General features: G+C 43.2%; 1 protein-coding gene across 3 annotated transcripts in view; it reads left to right on the forward strand.

Annotated features, from left to right (window-relative positions):
* dlgap4b (discs, large (Drosophila) homolog-associated protein 4b) overlaps nt 1–18,641 on the forward strand; it is a 94,862-nt gene that overhangs the window by 38,455 nt on the left and 37,766 nt on the right. The gene's annotated exons all lie outside the window — the stretch shown is intronic.

Genomic DNA, 18,641 nt, shown 5'->3' on the forward strand with positions numbered 1-18,641 from the left:
CAGTCTCCTTAGTGGCCAAAATTCAACATGCACAGTCGGCAAAAACAGTGTTGATGAAGCGCAACTAGAGTCATCGGTGCAGAATACCATGGTGGCTGGTCACCAATGCCTTCCAATGGCCTGACACCAATCAATAGCCTATAGTCAAGCCAGTGTGTCCCTAGCCTATGTCCAGGAATGGGGGTTTCGTGCACAGATTCACAAAAGGAAATTGAATGAAGCCTTTCTTTGAGGTCAAGAACAATGTTCTGTTGATCAAGGGTTTTTAAACGCATGAATGCAGCGTCCTATTGAGCACACTGCCTTTCTTTCTTTGGCGGACGTTTGCTTAGTGTATTTCTGGTGGTGCAGGTCTGTGTCACTCTTTGTGTCAGAGAGAACAGAAGCAATTGCAGTATGCCTGTTCAAAGTGCTATTCAGTTGGAAATTTAAGTAAAGCTTATTGAGATGTCACAAGGTGTCATGTCTTGTCTTTGTGTTTTGCAAAGTGATTTTTTCAGAGCATTTATGTCCCTTAATGTTTGGAAGGAGTGATAGCACCTTTGGGCTTTTTTTCATGTTGTTCTCTCTGTTTCTCATAGGTAGTGAGAATGTTTATTAAACCACCAATCATCTCAAGCCCCCCCCCCCCCCCCATCTCCTTTTTCAGCATAAATTGAATTGTCCTCACTGTGTCTGAGTAGGCTTTCAGACAAACAGCAAAACTCAACCTGACAGGCATTTCTGACTCCCTCACCACTCGACCCCTGCATCACCCCCACCTCTGTCTTCCTGTCAAAAAGAGTTTGAGTAGTTTAAGTAAGTGGTTTAAAGTTGCATCACAAATAAAAGGACCAATTCATACACTCACTACTCACTTCTTAGTAAAATGTATGTATTGACAACAGCATATAGGTTCACCCTTAACATAACCCATGTTACCATGCAACGTTTGTGCAAGCCGTCCTCTGGCTCTTCATTAGTGGTCAATTTCTGAACTGTTACTGTTGCGTGATATTTTTGGGTGGCAGACACACTTGACCCAGCAGTGCCACTAACATGTATAAAAACAAGCAACAGTATTGTGCCTTAAACCTTCATACCATCACAAATCCCACTGCCCTTACACTGCATGTTGCTGTACTGAGGATGGCCCACCATCCAAATGCTACTGAGTCAAGAGTAGCTCTGTGGTCAGAAACTGACCAGTGATGATCAAAAATTTAACCAGCAAACTGTGCGTTTTAAGAGAAGGGCTGTAGTCTTTAATTGCATGTTTATAAAATACAACAATGACATAGTTGTACCTAAGAAAATGGCCAGTGAGGGTAATAAAGATACACTAAGATAATGGTTGTTGTGTGTCTATTAAATTATTCATTATTATATCTATCCACCTCCCTGTCCTATTCTTGGAGTAATTGGAGCATCCCCACTGTGACCTACTGAGCCAAGATATGTACAGCCAGAGATGACTGGGCACTACAATCTGCATTGTGGGTGAAACTGTTTGGATGGGCTGAGCTACCTCTGCACTGTGGGTAGAGCCATTTGGATGGTCTGAGCTAACTTTGCACTGTGGGTGAGTCACCCATAACTGTTATTGGAGCTGATTGGACAGGCTCAGCTCCCTCTGCACTTTGGGTGGATCAATAAGTAATTTATACCACCAAAAACTAACAATATATGTACTTTGGCAAAATATCTAGTTTACATAATTTCACACTTTCTACAGATGCAGTCGATCCAAGATCTGTTTGGAGTCCCAATTTTGCTTCTTTAGTTTAGAACAAACGCTGCTAATGTTGCTAACAAACACTGAATGTCAGCAGCAACAGTAATAGCCTTTATAAATAAGTCACATGTCCACAAATGTCTCCCAGCCTGCTGAAACCACATGCAGGTAGTGGTGATGTTTATATTCACTTTTATTCTTCACAGTGAGTCAAACTGCATCCTGAAACACAATGACTATTCTGTAAGACCTTTATTAAGACCTGAATGTGTTTTGTGCAGGTTGAGAGAAGTTTAGCCATGTATTTATGAAGGCTGTTTGGGTTGCTGTTGACTTCTAGTGTTTGTTAGCAACATTAGCAGTTGGCAGCTTTTGTTCTAAACTAAAGAAGCAAAATTTGGTCTTGTCTTGGTCTTGGTCCAGACATGCCTTGGTCGATTAAGCGGTTCTCATTCTGCACCGTGAGTGGAGCTGACCTGCTGATGGGCTGGGCTGCCTAGGCTGTGTGGGCGGAGCCAGCCAGGTGAGCCAAGCTCCCTCTGCACTGTGGGTGGAGTTACTTCTGCTGCATTATCTGTAGTGGCTCGGTACACACCAGCTTCATGACACACATCCCCACACTGTCACAGCAGCTGTTTCAGTCTGCATAAAGCGTTGTGCTGCTTATAAGTGAGGACGATAACACGGCTCTCATCCCAGACACAATCAGTGGAGTTTCAATCCGTCATCAGACGAGCCCCACTCAGACCTACAAAGTTAACGTGAAGTTTCAGTCTAAATTCAAAGTTTTTCTTCCAGATAGAGTATTCTTATTTGATGGTGCCAAAGTCTTTTTAATAATGCCGTAATGTGTGCATAACAATAAATCACAAACTGCACTGCTTATCTAATAATAATGTCAAATCTAATTATACCGTGTCCGTGGACTGTATATTAAAATCAATTTCACATGCATATTACAGTCATGTTTCACGTTTCAAACTCATGTTTATTCTCAGGTGAGTATAACTTTATGTGGCTCCATAAAAAAATACATTTAATGCAATTTAATTTAAATTACTTTTTTAAAAAGGTCTAGTAAAATACTGATCATTTTGTTATCATAAAGGCATACATTAACGTTCTATATTGATTATGATGACAGAATTCAGTAAATTCATTTTATCCTAGTTAGTTTCACAGGATTCATGACATGTTTACTTGTTTGGGCTATTTTAATTCATGATTGTGGTATTCATTGTTAGTATCCTGGAAACACAATGCTGGGAAGCAGATCATGACTGCTGGATAATTTTATAGTCTTTAAAAGCAAAAGAATATCCAAACAAGAAAAAAAAGCAAGTGCTGACAGCTAAAAACGCAGACATTTTGGCCAAATACTGGCTGTGATAAGATTTAAGTCCACTTTATCAGGAGTGGGCAAAAAGGACATCTTGTACTTGATCCAAACGTTGATTTTAAAGCTTATTTCTACCCTCATGTTTTGATTTTATGTCTCCCCAATAAGATTTTATATTTAAATTTTAATTACTCTTGTTCACGCACCATATCAGTTAACACCGCATATTAACAGCGTTAGAGATCATCAGTGGGACAGGAAGAGCTCGATTGTGTGGCTCTGATTACTCTGGTGTGTGTAGTTGATGCAATGTTTAGTAATCAAGGGGTGTGTATTGATTAGCACTAAATGCATTCAGACCTCGTCGACTTTCACTGTCATTTAACGTCAGGTAGAAAAACATGGCAACAGTTGAAAGAGCGGGAGGCAGGGTGGAGGCGTGGGTGGAGGCGTCCAGTTTCGCACGTGGATGATTACATTAAGGCCAGCAGAGGTAATGAGCTCGGGTGATAGTTATCTAAAAGAGTGAAGGGAGTATTGTGTTCAGTTTTACCTTGACTTTATAGAGGAGTTTGTTCTGAATGTGTTTGTTTAAGGTTGCTCTTTGCTTCTTGTGTTCATGTACTGTGTTGCTTAATTATATAGTATTATAACTATAAACTGTGTGTGACAGATGTCGTTTTTAGAGTATTTCCTAATGAAATGCTTTCTAAATGATGCAAGGTAACAGAAATAATGGCAGGTATTTGTGCATCTGGGTGTACCACACATACATGTTCATTCTATGTACATTGCGTAACCTTTATAGCATAAAAAAACTGAATTGACGTCTACAGTGATGATCCAACAAATTAACACTGGAAGGGTTAATACACTACTGGTGAATTTTTGCTCTGTTGATGTACAGAGACACGGATTTGTAGTCCATTAAACCCAAGGACTTTAAAATATAAACCCGCATGTATTCATTTACTCAGAACCACCATAGCCTGCACATGCAAAGATAATCAAAAATGTGCAGGCTGGGACCCACACCATCACAGTGTAACTGTCATTTAAGCATGGTGAGAGCACGTGGCCTTCCACGTGAGCACGTATGTGCACCGGCGGCTGCGGCCTCCACTCGACTGGCCATTTCCTTCCTGGTGCCAGAGAGAGTGAGACTAGCCAAATTGCCTCACATCACACAGGCTCCTGGAGAGAGAGTGTGACCAGTTCACTGCAGCACTACGTTACCCACTGACATTGCACACGCTGCACTTAGTGAACTGTGAGTGCCTCGCCATGATGGCAGGGGCTAACCTTTGCCACAGATCAGCAGTGATTCACTCAGCCATAGGTTTCTAACATTTGGGTTTTAAAATAGAAGATTACATCAAAGAAGCAATTAAAGTGCATGGACCTTTTTGATTTTAAACATTGCTGAATAACAGCCAGTTAATAAATACAGTTCCTTGCCACTATTTTGACACAGAACTTTACTGGCAAGTTTCTAAAAGCCAGCCTCAAATTTAAAACTAACTTTAGGTGCCACCTGAGATCAAAGCATTTAAATCATACAACTTTCAAACAAAAAGCCTCACATTCCACTTCACAGGTCAACTTGACATGGTGTGACTTCTCTGTCATTATTGCCATGTGTCTTAGCCTAGCATATACACGAACATACGCTGGCGCTTTTTGCATGATCCACAGGTACCTGTAAATGCATGAGCTAGAAGAGGGTGTAAATGCACGGTGAATTGATCTGCATTGCTTTATTTTCCGTTTTTGGTATCTCTGCCTACCTGCCTACACTGTCACAGGTTACATTGAAGTTAGTAGCCTAAGTGCAGTGAACAGCCTGAGGGCTTCATTATGTATATAATTATGTGTAGAATATCTTTCAATCTTTTATTTTCTTTTTCTCTGTTCCTTTTTATAGCTGTGTGTGTGAGAGAGAGAGAGAGAGAAAGAGAGAGAGAGCGTGAGTGGGAGCGTCTGTGTTTGTGTGTGTGAGTGAGCATGAGTGTGTGTGCGTGTATATGTGCATGCACGTGTGTGAGAGATGTTCTTGAATAAGAACACCCGTCAAGTCCTTGTTCTACTGTGCTGCATTGTGGTTATTAATCTGGCAGCCAGCATAGTACTTTGTCTTGTTAATGCAGCATGCCCTGCCTGCACAGACGAAGGTTGTGTGAGGGAGAGACACACACTGGCTCCCCTTAAAATATACACTACACACAAACCGGTACTAAACATTACGACTTTGATCACTTCACTCATTCTCTCTCTCTCGCTCAAACACACACACACACACACACACACACACACACACACACACTTCAGTCAATCCCTTTCTTCATGGATGATTTGCTTTGTCTTGGAAAATAAGAATTGCTGTTTGTGTTAACATGTCACTTCCTGTATATGTGGAAGCATGGCAGAAGACAGACAAACACTCACTGAAATATTTTAATCTTTTTGGGTCAGTGATCGACGTTTCATTAGATTGTTGGCTGCTGTCTTCCTTGTAGCTTCTTGTCAAGGATTTCATTCTAATTCTCCCCTAAATGCCTTTTCCTGATGCAGCTGATCAGTACATTGACAGCCAAACCCTCATTAGCTTCATCACGCCACTCTGAGAGCCAAGCTCCAAAAGCATCTGGCCTTCAGCTGGAAGCTCCCTCCGTTTTCTCTCCCACAGCTGCGTCCGTGCAAGTCCTGAGCTAGGCTCTGGGCTCTGCAGCGGGGCCCTGCCGTGAGACACAGCCTGATCTGATTCATGCACTCTCCCGTCTCCAGTGCTCAGTAATTAAGCCCACATAGGAGCCGTTGCCAGGCGTAATGGAGACAGATGTCCAGGCGCACCTTGGCCAACCAGTGGCTCTCCCCGTCAGTCTAGCCTGCTTCTTGGCGGTGCCCGTGGTACGGCATGGCGGTCGTGCCGCATGCCGCACAGGCGATCATTTGCATCCGGTTTGCAGGTACAAATCCAGAGACTAGCAGTTGGAGGACAAAGATGTTTTTGTTCCTTCTACCCAACTGCAGGAGGTGCCATTCATCAGGGAGGGTTGTGACCTCTGTAAAGGCACAGGCTCTACTTTGGCAAGCGTCCTGTTCTATTTGCAGTAAGTTGTAATCACTGGCAACGTGTGCCAAGTGCTCAGTTATCAAATTGCTTGGTGCTGAAAAAAAAAGTTAATGTAAGTCAGTAGCAAAGAAAGAGAACGTAAGATTGTACTTTCAGTTAGTCAATGGGATGGATGCGTAATTTAGGCAGAATGATGCGTAGAATGATGCGTAAGTTAGCACTGACTTATGTCATGGTACACCCGCTCCCACCAACGTCTGTGTGTGTGTGTGTGTGTGTGTGTGTGTGTGTGTGTGTGTGTGTGTGCATGGTCACGCCCCTTCGTGATCCTTGTTATCGTACATGTATATGAGTGTATATGAGTTTCTTGTCTTATCGTGGATGTTAGCCTGTATGCTAAGTAGTGTGTATTAAGTGTGTAAATAAATGTATGTTTTTGTTCAACGTGTCTCGTCCCCGCATCCTGCTTAGCCTCCTCCCGTCACAGAAACATGGACCGCTGAAGGATGCCCAGGATGAATGGAAAGAAAAGGAAGAGGAAGAAAGGACATAAACGCCATCCCACAGCCCTCGCAGGAAACCCCTCCGTTCTCTTGGGCACACTCCAGACTCCCACATAAGGGGAGAGTGCTGCAGGAGGATATTGGGGGGGGCCCTGAGTGTGGCCCAGGGTCGGATTCGGCGGAGTCATACGGACCCACGTCGGATTACCGGAACTGGTACAATGGGGTCCAGTACACGGAGTCGGACTCCGCAGGGTTCCACGACCCTACCATGGGCTACCATGAGGGCTATTCTGAAAGGAAAAGGGAGTATAGTGGCATCAGTCTGCGGTCGGACTATGAGTCCGTGGAGTCTATGAGTCTATGGAGGTGCAGGAGATCCTCCATAGGAACCCTCCCTCTGTTAGCGACACTGCAGACTCAGAGAGCGACGACCCTCCAGCACCCAAGGCTCCACCTAAGGCTCCGCTTAGGGCATGCCACTCCGGAGCAAGCAAGCTGCCCCGGGTGACTTGCAAGGAGGTGTCGTCATCAGATGAAGACACTCCTCCCCCTAAGGCGAATAGCCCCAGAGTGCATGCGCCTACACCTAAGCCTCGTAAAGGCAAAAAGGCAGCGGCACCGGTGCCTGCTCCGGAAACAGGCAACACAGCTGGTGCGCTTCCCGACACGCATGCGCCAAAACCAGGACAGCCGCCACTAGCCAAGCCGGCGAAGGACAATCCCCCCCTCTCTGACCCAGCCAATGACTGGGGTTCCATCTCCCTTTCTCAGACTGTTTTCCAACCCTCTGTGTGGTGGTGTCCATGTGCCTCCGTCACTGTGCCTGTCCCCGTTCCATGTACCCATCACTTTGTCCCCCTTTGTGCCTATTCCCGTTAGTGTGTGTCCCTGTGTCGGTCCTAGTCCTGGTGGCTGTCCTTCTCGTGTTGGCCCGTGCCGGGTCGCTCAGTCCTCCTACCTCGCCATTTGGCGTTGCTTTTGGGGCTGTAGCCCGATAGGCTACAGGACGGGCTCTCTCCCCGAACGTCTGTGTGTGTGTGTGTTCGTCTGCATGGTCGCGCCCCCTCGTGTTTCTCACCTGATCCTTGTTATCGTACGTGTATATAAATGTCTTGTCTTATCGTGGATGTTGTCGATATTTGACTCATTAGCCTGCGTGCTAAGTAGTGTGTGTTAAGTGTGTAAATAAGTTTATGCTTTTGTTCAACGTGACTCGGCCCTGCATCCTGCTTAGCCTCTTCCTGTCACAGTAGCTATACAATATCCATGTGAACTTGATATATTTATAATGCTAGTGTGCTTGCCATTGATATCCTAGGTTTGTTATTCTTGAAATATTTCAAGTATGCAATGTGCAGACGTGCTCTGTGTGATGTTTAATGGCAGGCTGACAGGTAAAGCGCATTTGTACAACACCCAGAGGTTAAGGGGAGAGAGAAACGCACTAGACAAGCAGCCATTGACCTTGAAGTGATGGTAGTAATGCTAACCATCAGTGTGGACAATTGGCTTCAGAGTATCACTCACAGAATCAAGCTACAGTCCTTTTTTTTCCTTTAATATTCAATGAACAGCATTCCCCAAGAGCAAGTTGGGAGCACTTAATGAGAGAGCAGTCAGATTCACAGTCGGCATGGTCAGAACACTTGACGGAGTAGAAGCTAACGCAGTCAGGGCCAGTCAGTTGGTGGAAACACAGCTCACACTTTGGACAGAGAATGTGTTGGTGGGAACAGGAAGCCTACAGTCAAGAGCACAGTCAAGTTGAGGTTCATCTGGGTCAGGAGGCACAACAGCAGATCACTTCTGCTTTTCAGGAACCTTGTTGGAACAAAGAGTGACTGGCTTTGAAATAACAAAAGTATTTAGCAAACCAATTTGCTGCCGAATATTGACTGAACATTGCAGTGATTAGCATGTTTGTTGTCCTAATTAGGAATTTGCTTTTTGTTTTTTTTTAGCTCTGTATCTGTGGTTCTGTAGCTAAAAGCATCGCTGCTGTTAGAGGCTTGTGTAAATGCCAGAGGCTGCAAAGTTCCTTGTGAACTTGCATGCCCATTTTCCTGTTTTCACTCGCAACTCTGCTGGGTTTTTTTTCTATTCTTCAAGGACTTGTTCTCTCATAAACCAGTGTTTGTCCTTGGGGCCCAGCAGGTGTTGTGTAGTTTTGCTCTGCCTTAGTTCCTGGTACATCTACATATGCCATTTAGTGTTCTTGATTGCTTGGGGTGTATTGGGAGCTGGAGGAGAGCAGAAACTCTCTCATATGCATCCCCCACTCGCTGAGCTAAACCTGATCAAAAACAGCGACAGGAGCTCTGCGGGCCCTTTCTTCTCTCTGATTGTCGTCCGGAAAGATCTGTGCGGGAGAGGTGTACCGGCTTACACACCCTGCACATGGCACCAATGGCTGAGTTCGTTCTGCAGGATGCCCGAACAGAACAGGAAAGCAATTTTGGGCAAGCAGAGGATAAAGAGTGAACTGGCTGGAAACACCCAAAGCGCTTCTGGTTTTGGCTAATAGGCACGGGCAGGGAAATATCCGTGACAGAATTACATGTTTTCTAGTCAACTTCATTCTCAGGTTATTATGTATTCCAATGTCATCCTATTCAGATGTATAAGCTGATGTTCAGTAACAGATTCCCGTATTGAGAAGCACTTTTGACTTCATGGTTAAATAGCCTGTGATACTGATTGGAGGCTTTCTCATTTCTCAAAGGGTAGGATGTGAGATTCTCACACGCAGTGTATCCTAAAACATCCTATAAAAACAGGGTGTTTACACTGGCTGTTCCAGAGGCAGCATGGTAGAATGCAGTATTATGGAGATCCCCTGTTGAGGCCTTGCTAAGGCTGAGGGCTCATGGCACAGATCGGGGGGTTACAGAAGCCGCAGCCTCGCTCAGCTGGCTGCTCTCTGGAAAGGCAGGATGATGCAAGTTTGTGCTGGGAAGGAGGGAGAACCTGGGTAAGACTTCCAATGGGGCAATGGTGGAATTCAGTAGCTGAGTGTGAAGAAACTCATAGATAAGTCATTTTAGATGAAAGAAAGCATTTCAGCTCAGTCGCTTTATAAAGGTGTTTTAATGTTTCTGGAAAAATCATTCTATTATTAATAATGATTTCTACAGCAAATAAGGAGGCCTCCCCACACACACACACACACACACACACACACACACACACACTCTCTCTTGCTCTCTCTGTTTCTTTAGGGAAACTAGGGCAACTGAGAGCCTGGGGAGGAACAGGATTAACGCACTAATCCCATTCATGCACTATTCAAAAGGCAAAAGGTACTCTTGTCAGTAATCCACTGAGCGGAACCATGGCCCAAATCAACTAGCCATCACTCACATTACACTTCGTTATCACATCCCATACTGGGTGTCAGGGGTGAAGAAAGCATGCCTGCTATATACAGAGGTGGGAGGAGCTTCACTGATGCTAATGATCATATAGGTTTCAGTGGTTGGTGGTAGTTCAGCTCTGAGGTGTTTTTGCTCTATTTTGGTTTACCTTGTCACAGTGTGCTAACACAGAGACATACCATTCCAACCAATGCTTCAGTTCAGGAAGCTTCTCCACTGGCTTGCCATTGCAGAGGAAAATAAAAACATTAGTGGAAATTTCTTCCTTTCTCAATATTCTGCATTGGTATTGCTGCTTTTGTGAGTCTCCGTTTATCCACGTAGGTGGCCTGACAGATGAAGGGTGTCCTTATTCCATTCTGCCCTCAGGCCTGTTCTCCACTATTGATTTTATGAGACAATAAACAGAAGGGATGGGAGCTAGCCTCCATACAGGCAATCTGCCTGATTAACACTGGCGGTAATCAGGGGGGGTTATGCCAAAAAAAGACTTCTAATTAAAGAACCCTTGACACAGCTTCCAACAGGCACTGGTTTGTTGTTGTATTTAATTTTATATGAGGGGCTATGTCATTTTGTTTCCTATCTGTGCCAGTTGGTTTCAGTGTGATTGTGTGATCAAAAGACTACTTTAGAATATACTCAACTTAGCACAGAAATCATTCAGGACATGGGAATTATTCCTTTTTGAATCTAATATTACATTAGACTTTGAAAAATAGGAAGAAATCATGTTTAATTCCAGTTTCTTATAACTATGAGTTATGTTCATGTCTGAGAAACTGCACATTATGAAGTCTTTGGTATTAGCTAGCCTTGCTGGTTGAGGCTCGTGCAGCTATAATGAAGAGCCCTGTAGCTCTGCTCCTCTGGGTATTATAACTTGTCTGAACGTGTGTGTGTGTGTGTGTGTGTGTGTGTGTGTGTGTGTGCACTTGGTGGTGAAGAGAACTTACGCCAAATACTTGAAGGAGGATTCTGCTTTGATCTGATATAGAGGCAACATTACAACATTACATTACAACATTAAGTTAGTTATGACACAGTCCTTACATTTTCATATATTCATTCATTTAAGACTAAGGATGTCCTTATTGCTTGGCAGCCTGGCAAACTTTTTTTTTAAAGCAGCTCTGGTGTGCAGTTTGGGAAAGCACTGGTCACTGGAGAGGCACAGTGACTTTGTGACTCTGACTGTACATCCATCTTTGTTCCTCTGAATCCAATTCCCCCGTAGCATCACTGGCAACTATCCATCTTCCCAGACAAGCAACTTTAGGTTGTCTGGCTCACAGCCAACATGAGGTGTAATGCTTTTTTTTTGGACTTGTGGACCTGTGTGTGTGTGTGTGTGTGTGTGTGTGTGTGTGTGTGTGTGTGTGTGTGTGTGTGTGTGTGTGTGTGTGTGTGTGTGTGTGTGTGTGTGTGTGTTAAAAGGATTGGTAGTGGTAAACTGTCTCCCTTGATAGAGAAAATGAAGCATGTCTTCATAAAAGTAACTGCTGAGTTGAATCAGTTAAGAAAAAGGAACTCATATTTAGATTCATTATAATTGCAATGTTGAAAAGACTATTAGCTGTATTTGTAACATAACACTTTGCCAATATTTCTAGTGTTGGGGATTATAAACATGGGCTTGCTGTAATTCAAGGTGAATGATTTAATTAGTCTATGTGTCCCACGGACATGAGCAGCTGGGATGTGCGAATGGCTTTAGTAGTTTGTGGCTAGCCTAGCAATCTAGCAGGGGCTGGAATCATTCTCATAAATGTGCCGTAGTTCTCATAATGACTGCATCCCTGCTATGACATTTCAAAATTACCATTGATGTGCCAGTGGTTTTTTTTTGTTTTTTGTTTTTTTTTGTCACAGCCAGCTGACAATAATTGCATTTACGTGTGGAACAAAGCATGCTAGTGAGAGTGGCATGCTAGCCAGGGCAGCTAGTGGACAATAAATGTTGTGGTTTTCGCAGTGATAGGAAGAACAAAGGTGCCTGGGAGCTGTAGTCAGAGGGAACAATGCCACATCAATGTGAGTGAGATGGAGAGGAGATCCTGGGCGGAAGGGAGTGATGGATGCACTGTGTCAAACAATAGCTTGTTTGCTAATTCTATAGAGGCCCTTTAACTCAACTCCGGTCCTGGAGGAACACTGTATCTGCTAGCCCTCATATCCCCCCATAACCCCCCCACCCCCCACCCCACCCCACACACACACACACACACACACACACACACACACACACACACACACACACACACACACACACACAGCTCTCAAAACCATCTGTCTGTTAAAGTTCCATGCTAATCTTTAGGTAGTCAGTCCCATTCTCTTTTTATATCATGTGAGAACTAGATTGCTATCTTGTAACAACTATCCAAAATACTAGAAGATTTCACAAGAGTGAATAGTAAGAGTTATGCTTACAGGCTGAACTCCAACTCCATGTCCATGTGGGTTAGCGCTCACGTCCCTCCCTGCCCCCCCAACCCCATCTTTCGCCATCTTATTTTTTTATAAATGCTTTCTTAAAGTCCTTTATAAATCAGTTCTGAATGAGAAGGCTGATACAGTGCAGAGGGAGAGGGTCGAGTTTTGGCTGGACGGACGGCCGGTTCGGAGGGCACTGTTTAAACCTCCATTGACCAAACGGTCCATGGACATCCCGTGGAAGATTTTAGATGGGCTGTGTCTGTCAGTGCAGTTGTGTCTGTTATCAGTTCAAATGTTAGTGATGCATGTGTTTGTTGTGGGCTCAAAGAGGGACTCTGTTTTTTAGAATGTGTGAGGCTCACACCACTTTCTGATTAGCTGAAATGTTTTTTATGTAGTGTGGGGAGGGTTTTACATCACATGGTTTTATTTTTAGAGCTGGGTATCAAAAAGAATAAATGAAATAGCAAATGCTTGACTTTTATTGTAAGTCCAGTAAAACTTGAGATTTATAACTCGTGACAGTAAAAAGGAGGGCAGATTCAGTCAGGACATTTTGTCTGTCTTTGTTGCCCTGGTGAAGTCCAGGATCACATTTGAATTGAAAAATGTATAAAGCCATGTACAACATGTAAGTGTTTGAATTGGTATGGTGTAATAATGTTTTTTATACTGTGGTGGAGGAATAGTTGATATTTTCTAGACCATGGAATTGATGTCAGGATCATTTTTAAAGTATGTGTAAGTATTGCATTGATGATGTAATACTTTTAAAAAAATGTATTTTGGTTTAATAAAGGTGTTTAAAAAATACAAAATCTCACTCTTTCGGTTCAAATTAATTATTAAAGCTTGATATAACAGATAACAACATCCACTTGTAATTCAAGTTGCAAAACATCTTAAGTAATTTTGTGTTGAGTGTGGGGTCAATGGAGAATATGGAGATTGGGTTGTTTAATGCAGTTCTAGAGATACATTGTAGAAGAGCCATATTATAAATTCAAAGACCTGCTTCTAGCTGGCCCTGTGATCATCCTCTCGATGACATCCTAGCATAACTCATCCCCAGCTCAACCTAGAGCCTGTGAGTTTAATCCCATTAAATAAACAGGAAAGACATCAAACTATGAGTGTCCTTATAGCTTCTGGCTCTCATCATTCTCTTCTGTTCCTACTCAGATTAGTGTGTTCTCTCTCTCTCATTCTCCCCCTCTCATTCTCTCTCACACTCATACTTGGAAGCAAAATGTGTGTGTGTGTGTGTGTGTGTGTGTGTGTGTGTGTGTGTGTGTGTGTGTGTGTGTGTGTGTGTGTGTGTGTGTGTGTGTGTGTGAGTGAGTGTGTAAGCGTGTGTGTGTGCGTGCTTGTGTGTATGTGTGTGTGCGTGCGTGCGTGCGTGCGTGCACGGGCGCACATGAAGTGCATTGTTGACCTGAAAATTTTAGAAAACATCTTTAACTTGCAGTATAGTGAAGCCACTCTGTCAGTTTTAACAAAACTATTCCTCTTTTGTAGACTGGATTATCTGAAGGTAAAATATGAATACTGGATAAATAATAAAAACCAAAGTTAAACCAAGAAAACAATGACCAAAGTGTACCAAACTGTTCAGTAAATATAACATAGCTGTAATTGTTGCCAGACATAATCTAAAAACTCTCACTTCAATCTGGGAGCGTGAAAGACACCTGGCTTTGGTTTTAAGTGACAGGACACTTTGCCCGACAGTATATACACCTTCAAGAACCATACCAAGTACCACAGAGTATGTCTTTCTGGAAGATTCCAAAATATTGGTACACTCAACTTGGAGGACAGCTGTGTGCTCATACCCCAATTGCGGTTTCCGAGCAAGACTGTATCTCAGAAGCCCCTGGCTTCCATCTCTCTCCCTTTAGACGTCCGGCAGACAGCTGACACTTGGGGGTTTCAGCATCCACCATAAATGTGTTAGATACTTAGCCAGAGATGTTGCAGGACACCGCAGCCTAAAAACGTCAGGAAGAGAAAGGAAAAGAAAGAAAAAGAGAGGGAGGGAGGTCATCTACTTCCGTCTTTTTTTCTGTCCTACTACCTCTGTTTCCACGTTACTCACCCTCTCTAGTAGTCCTGATTATGGGATGCCTGTAGGGATAATAGATTTTGTACCTGCTATAGTATAGTATATTGTATCCCTGCCTTTTATACCTCTGTACAGGTCCAGAGGCCTGCACTTACTCATTTTATCCTGCTCAACCTCCTCAAAGAGATATTATATTCTCATTTGGACCTGTTTAAGACTATAAATACACTGTAAATAAGACACAAGTATAATGTAAGTTTAGAATGACTGAATAAAAAATAAGCATGAGCAATTGGACTCAGTGGACTCCTGGGCAAAGTTTCTAGCCAATGAAAGATAGGACCTTAGAGGACACACACACACACACACACACACACACAGAGCTGTGTCTGGGCCAACGTTGATGCTCTATTGTCCTGTTATCTAATCCAGTTTGTGAGTTTAGATGTACTTCAGGAAATACCCAGCATGCATAATGTTATGTAATCACTCAGCCCCGTGCGATGATGATGTCCTCTGTCCTTGTACCATGATGTCTTCAGTGCACTCTCCAATCCAAATCCAATCAGAGCAGCCTGTGGCCCTGAGCACTCTACTAAACAGAACTCTGAGCACATGTGGTGTGTGTGTGTGTGTGTGTGTGTGTGTGTGTGTGTGTGTGTGTGTGTGTGTGTGTGTCTATATATATATATTTTTTTATTTATTTATTTTTTATTTTTTTTCTTTATGACAAATAGTAATCTCTGATGGAGTAGTGTGATCCCATCATGCTGCAACATGAAAAGGCTGGTATTTTAAAAGGTTTTTGAGTAATTGAGTAATCAATTAAGGGTAATTGAGTAACTGAGTAATCAATTAACGGTCAATTGATTTTTTGATAAAAATGTTTGTGTGTGTGTGTGCGTGTGTGTGTGTGTGTGTGTGTGTGTGTACACATCTGTTATTCCATAGAACATATTGAGGGCTTGATCTTACTCTTGATTTTAGAATGATTAATAGGAGATTGTATGTGAATAGAGTAGATGTGAACAGTGTAATCCACAAACAGCCGGTGGTACTGCAGACAGCACACACGGACAGTGTACACACACAGCACACACAAAGCTCACAAACAACACACATGGCTGCACGTGCATACAGCACACACACATGGACAGCACACCGCACAAAGCAACCACAGCGCGCACACTTAACCATGCAGTTTTGTACATATGTATGACACTGTATATTACACATAAGCACGCTACACTGCACATAGACATTATAAGAACTGCTGTGCGACAAAGGAAATACATTAGTACCAGAGAACGGATCTGCAGAATGGCAGTGTTAGGAAGACTCTTACAATAAACTACAGCATGGCAGGACGTAGCAGCAGCTGTGCAACACCATCATCATCATCAGCTCATTACTTCCTTCTCAGAACAGATCTAATGGTTGGTCTGATTTCAGCCATGACTGCCTCCCACTGTAAATGAATGGCTTCGACTCTGTAGAATGTTGCTTCAAATCTTTTAGTACTTTTGTTGATTTGAACTTTTCTGAAGCGCTGTGGTCATATTGCAAAGTTGTAATATTTCTGGATGTTTAGATTTTTATGTCATTGAACACAAATGCATTCCTCCAGATGCACACGTGTGTTTGTGTCTGTATGTGCATATTATGAGCTTAATAAGACATTAGCATAATAACTTAAAATCCAAATATACTTCAGTGTGTCATTTTTTCTACCTCCTGACCTTTTCTCTCTGTCTGGCTCTCTCTTTCTTTCTCTCACTCCTCCTTTATCATCCCATTTCTCCTTCTCTCGTTTCTGCAGTACTCTTGAATGCCTCCCTCATTGCTATACATTGCTATAAAGAAAAATCTAGGAGGAAGCTGGAGCAACATTGACTATGTTCACATTAAAAAGAGTAATCCGAGAAATTAAGTGGATTGTTTAATTTATTTAATTCACTGTTCCGTTTAATCTCACGCTTCTGAAAGACCAACTGTGAATGCATTGGAGAGAGCGAGAGAGAAAGAGAGAGACAGATGGGGGGGGGGGTCTTTCTCTCTCTTTCTCTCCCCATACTCTGTTCTGTTACGTATGTGTGTGTGTGTGTGTGTGTGTGTGTGTGTGTGTGTGTGTGTGTGTGTGTGTGTGTGTGTGTATGTGTGTGTATATGTGTGTGTTTGTGTGTGTGTGTGTGTGTTTGTATTTGTATTTGTGTCTACTTAGAATTTGATTGGAACCACATGGCCCTGCCTCTAAAATAGGATTACCTCTCCTACCTGTGGCAAATAGGAAATCTTTTTGGCCTCTCTCCACTGTCTGCATGATTCATTTATCCTGCTCATTATGGTCTCCTTATTATTTTTGAATCAATGGCCTAACTAAGTTTGTGGGATGATTTATATGATCAGTGATGCCACTAGGTTCTTACACATGCAACCACACTCACACACACAAACACAGAGGGACAGAGAAGGGGAGTGGTTGTAGGAATATACTTTACATGTTAGTCTTAGATGGGTTTTTTTACTGTTTTTCATGAATAATTCTGTTCATACAGTGCTAACCTCTCTCTCTTCTTTGTACATGTGCACATTTCCTCTTGTACTTGGAAACCTCTTCTTCCTGTTGCTCAGTTCATCTCTTTCTGAATATTATCTTTCTCCAATCACTACTGTGGCACGATTCTTGTGTTGTGTTGCTGTGTATATCCATGAACCTCATAATCAGTGATTTCCATCTGTTATGATATTTTTGGCAATGATGCTATAAATATGTATGATTCTAGTGTTATCATGCAGATGTTATTTTTCCAAAGCTGGTTGGAATAGAGACCTCACTAATCTGCAGCCCAGACTCAGACCACCGCTAGATACACAGCCTCGGTTGGCTGCTTTGCTTTGATAAGTCCCTGGTGAAACTTTAAAGGTGCTGCAGAATTGTGTTAAATATGTATGAAGATGAGTTAATAGTCCTTGTTCAAATATTCAGCTGAGCCGTGAAGCCTCTTTTGTTTCAATTTTCACTGCCACAGAATGATGAAATTGGGACACTATTGGCTGCCATTTTGGTGCAGTCACACTGGGGCCTTGTCTTGCATATTTAAATGTTCAATTCAGTCCCATGATGGCAAGGTTTATGTATTTTGTGTGTTGTGTCACTAAACAATGCTTTAGGACCAAGGTCCCATGGGAATGCAAAATAATACTGTTGATAATGATTTTTTAAATTTTTGTTTACATATTTGAACTTTATAAACACTATAGATTTTCACTAGCAAAGTTCCCCAGGCTTTGGCCCTCCCCAAGAGCTACGAGATGAAGGCGACCTTGGCGTTGTCCGGCATCTGAGGCTGGTAGCTGAAGTGTAGTTCACGCTGCACGATAAACCCCCCGCCGTACACTTCGCGGCTGGCAACAGGACAGTGCACACCCTCGGCATACCAGGGGCGCTCATAGAGAGGTTCTCCAAGCAGCAGGCCAGTTGCTGGACTGGAGGTCACCTGGCCCTTGCTGTTGCTTCCCCAGGGTGGCAGCCTGAGCTGCCCAAAGGTTTTGCCCAATCAGGGCCAATCACTGTGCCGCCGTCAGTCGGCTGTGTATTCTGTAACAGCGGAGGCAGGGAGCGAGATACAAGTGTTCCAGTGGAGTTTCTTTATTGGACATAATAATGAGAAACAAAAGGTGCTCAGCATCGAGCATAAAGAATAAAAAGAAAGCAGATAGCGCTGGCTGTAAAGTCTCAGGCGTAGTCTCGGCAGCCATAGGCTCAAACGAGGCATGAACTGGAGCAGGGCACAGCGCTGGAGGTAGGCGCCCGTGGGCTTTAAATAGACATAAAGCTGGAGCGGCTGCAGGTGATCAGAGGTAGGTACAGTGCAAGTGTGTGAATCAGTGGGCGTGTCCCTCTGGCTGGCTGCCTGGCAAACTGTGACAGTACGGAGTTGTGGCCAGGTATGAGATGTTTGGATCGTTTCAAATGCAGCTAGTGCTTATGTTAATTCTAGTTTTAAATGAAGAAGCCTTGTAGAAGCTTTCATTGGTGCCCATTCACCAGGGTTTCTTTACCAGGCGCTTCTTTGATTGGATAAACACAGATTTTGGGCCACTATGATAAGCCAGTGGCCCAAAAATGCT

Source organism: Electrophorus electricus, chromosome 7 (genome assembly GCF_041902795.1).
Source record: "Electrophorus electricus isolate QZ-2024a chromosome 7, ASM4190279v1, whole genome shotgun sequence".
Classification (NCBI taxonomy): domain Eukaryota; kingdom Metazoa; phylum Chordata; class Actinopteri; order Gymnotiformes; family Gymnotidae; genus Electrophorus; species Electrophorus electricus.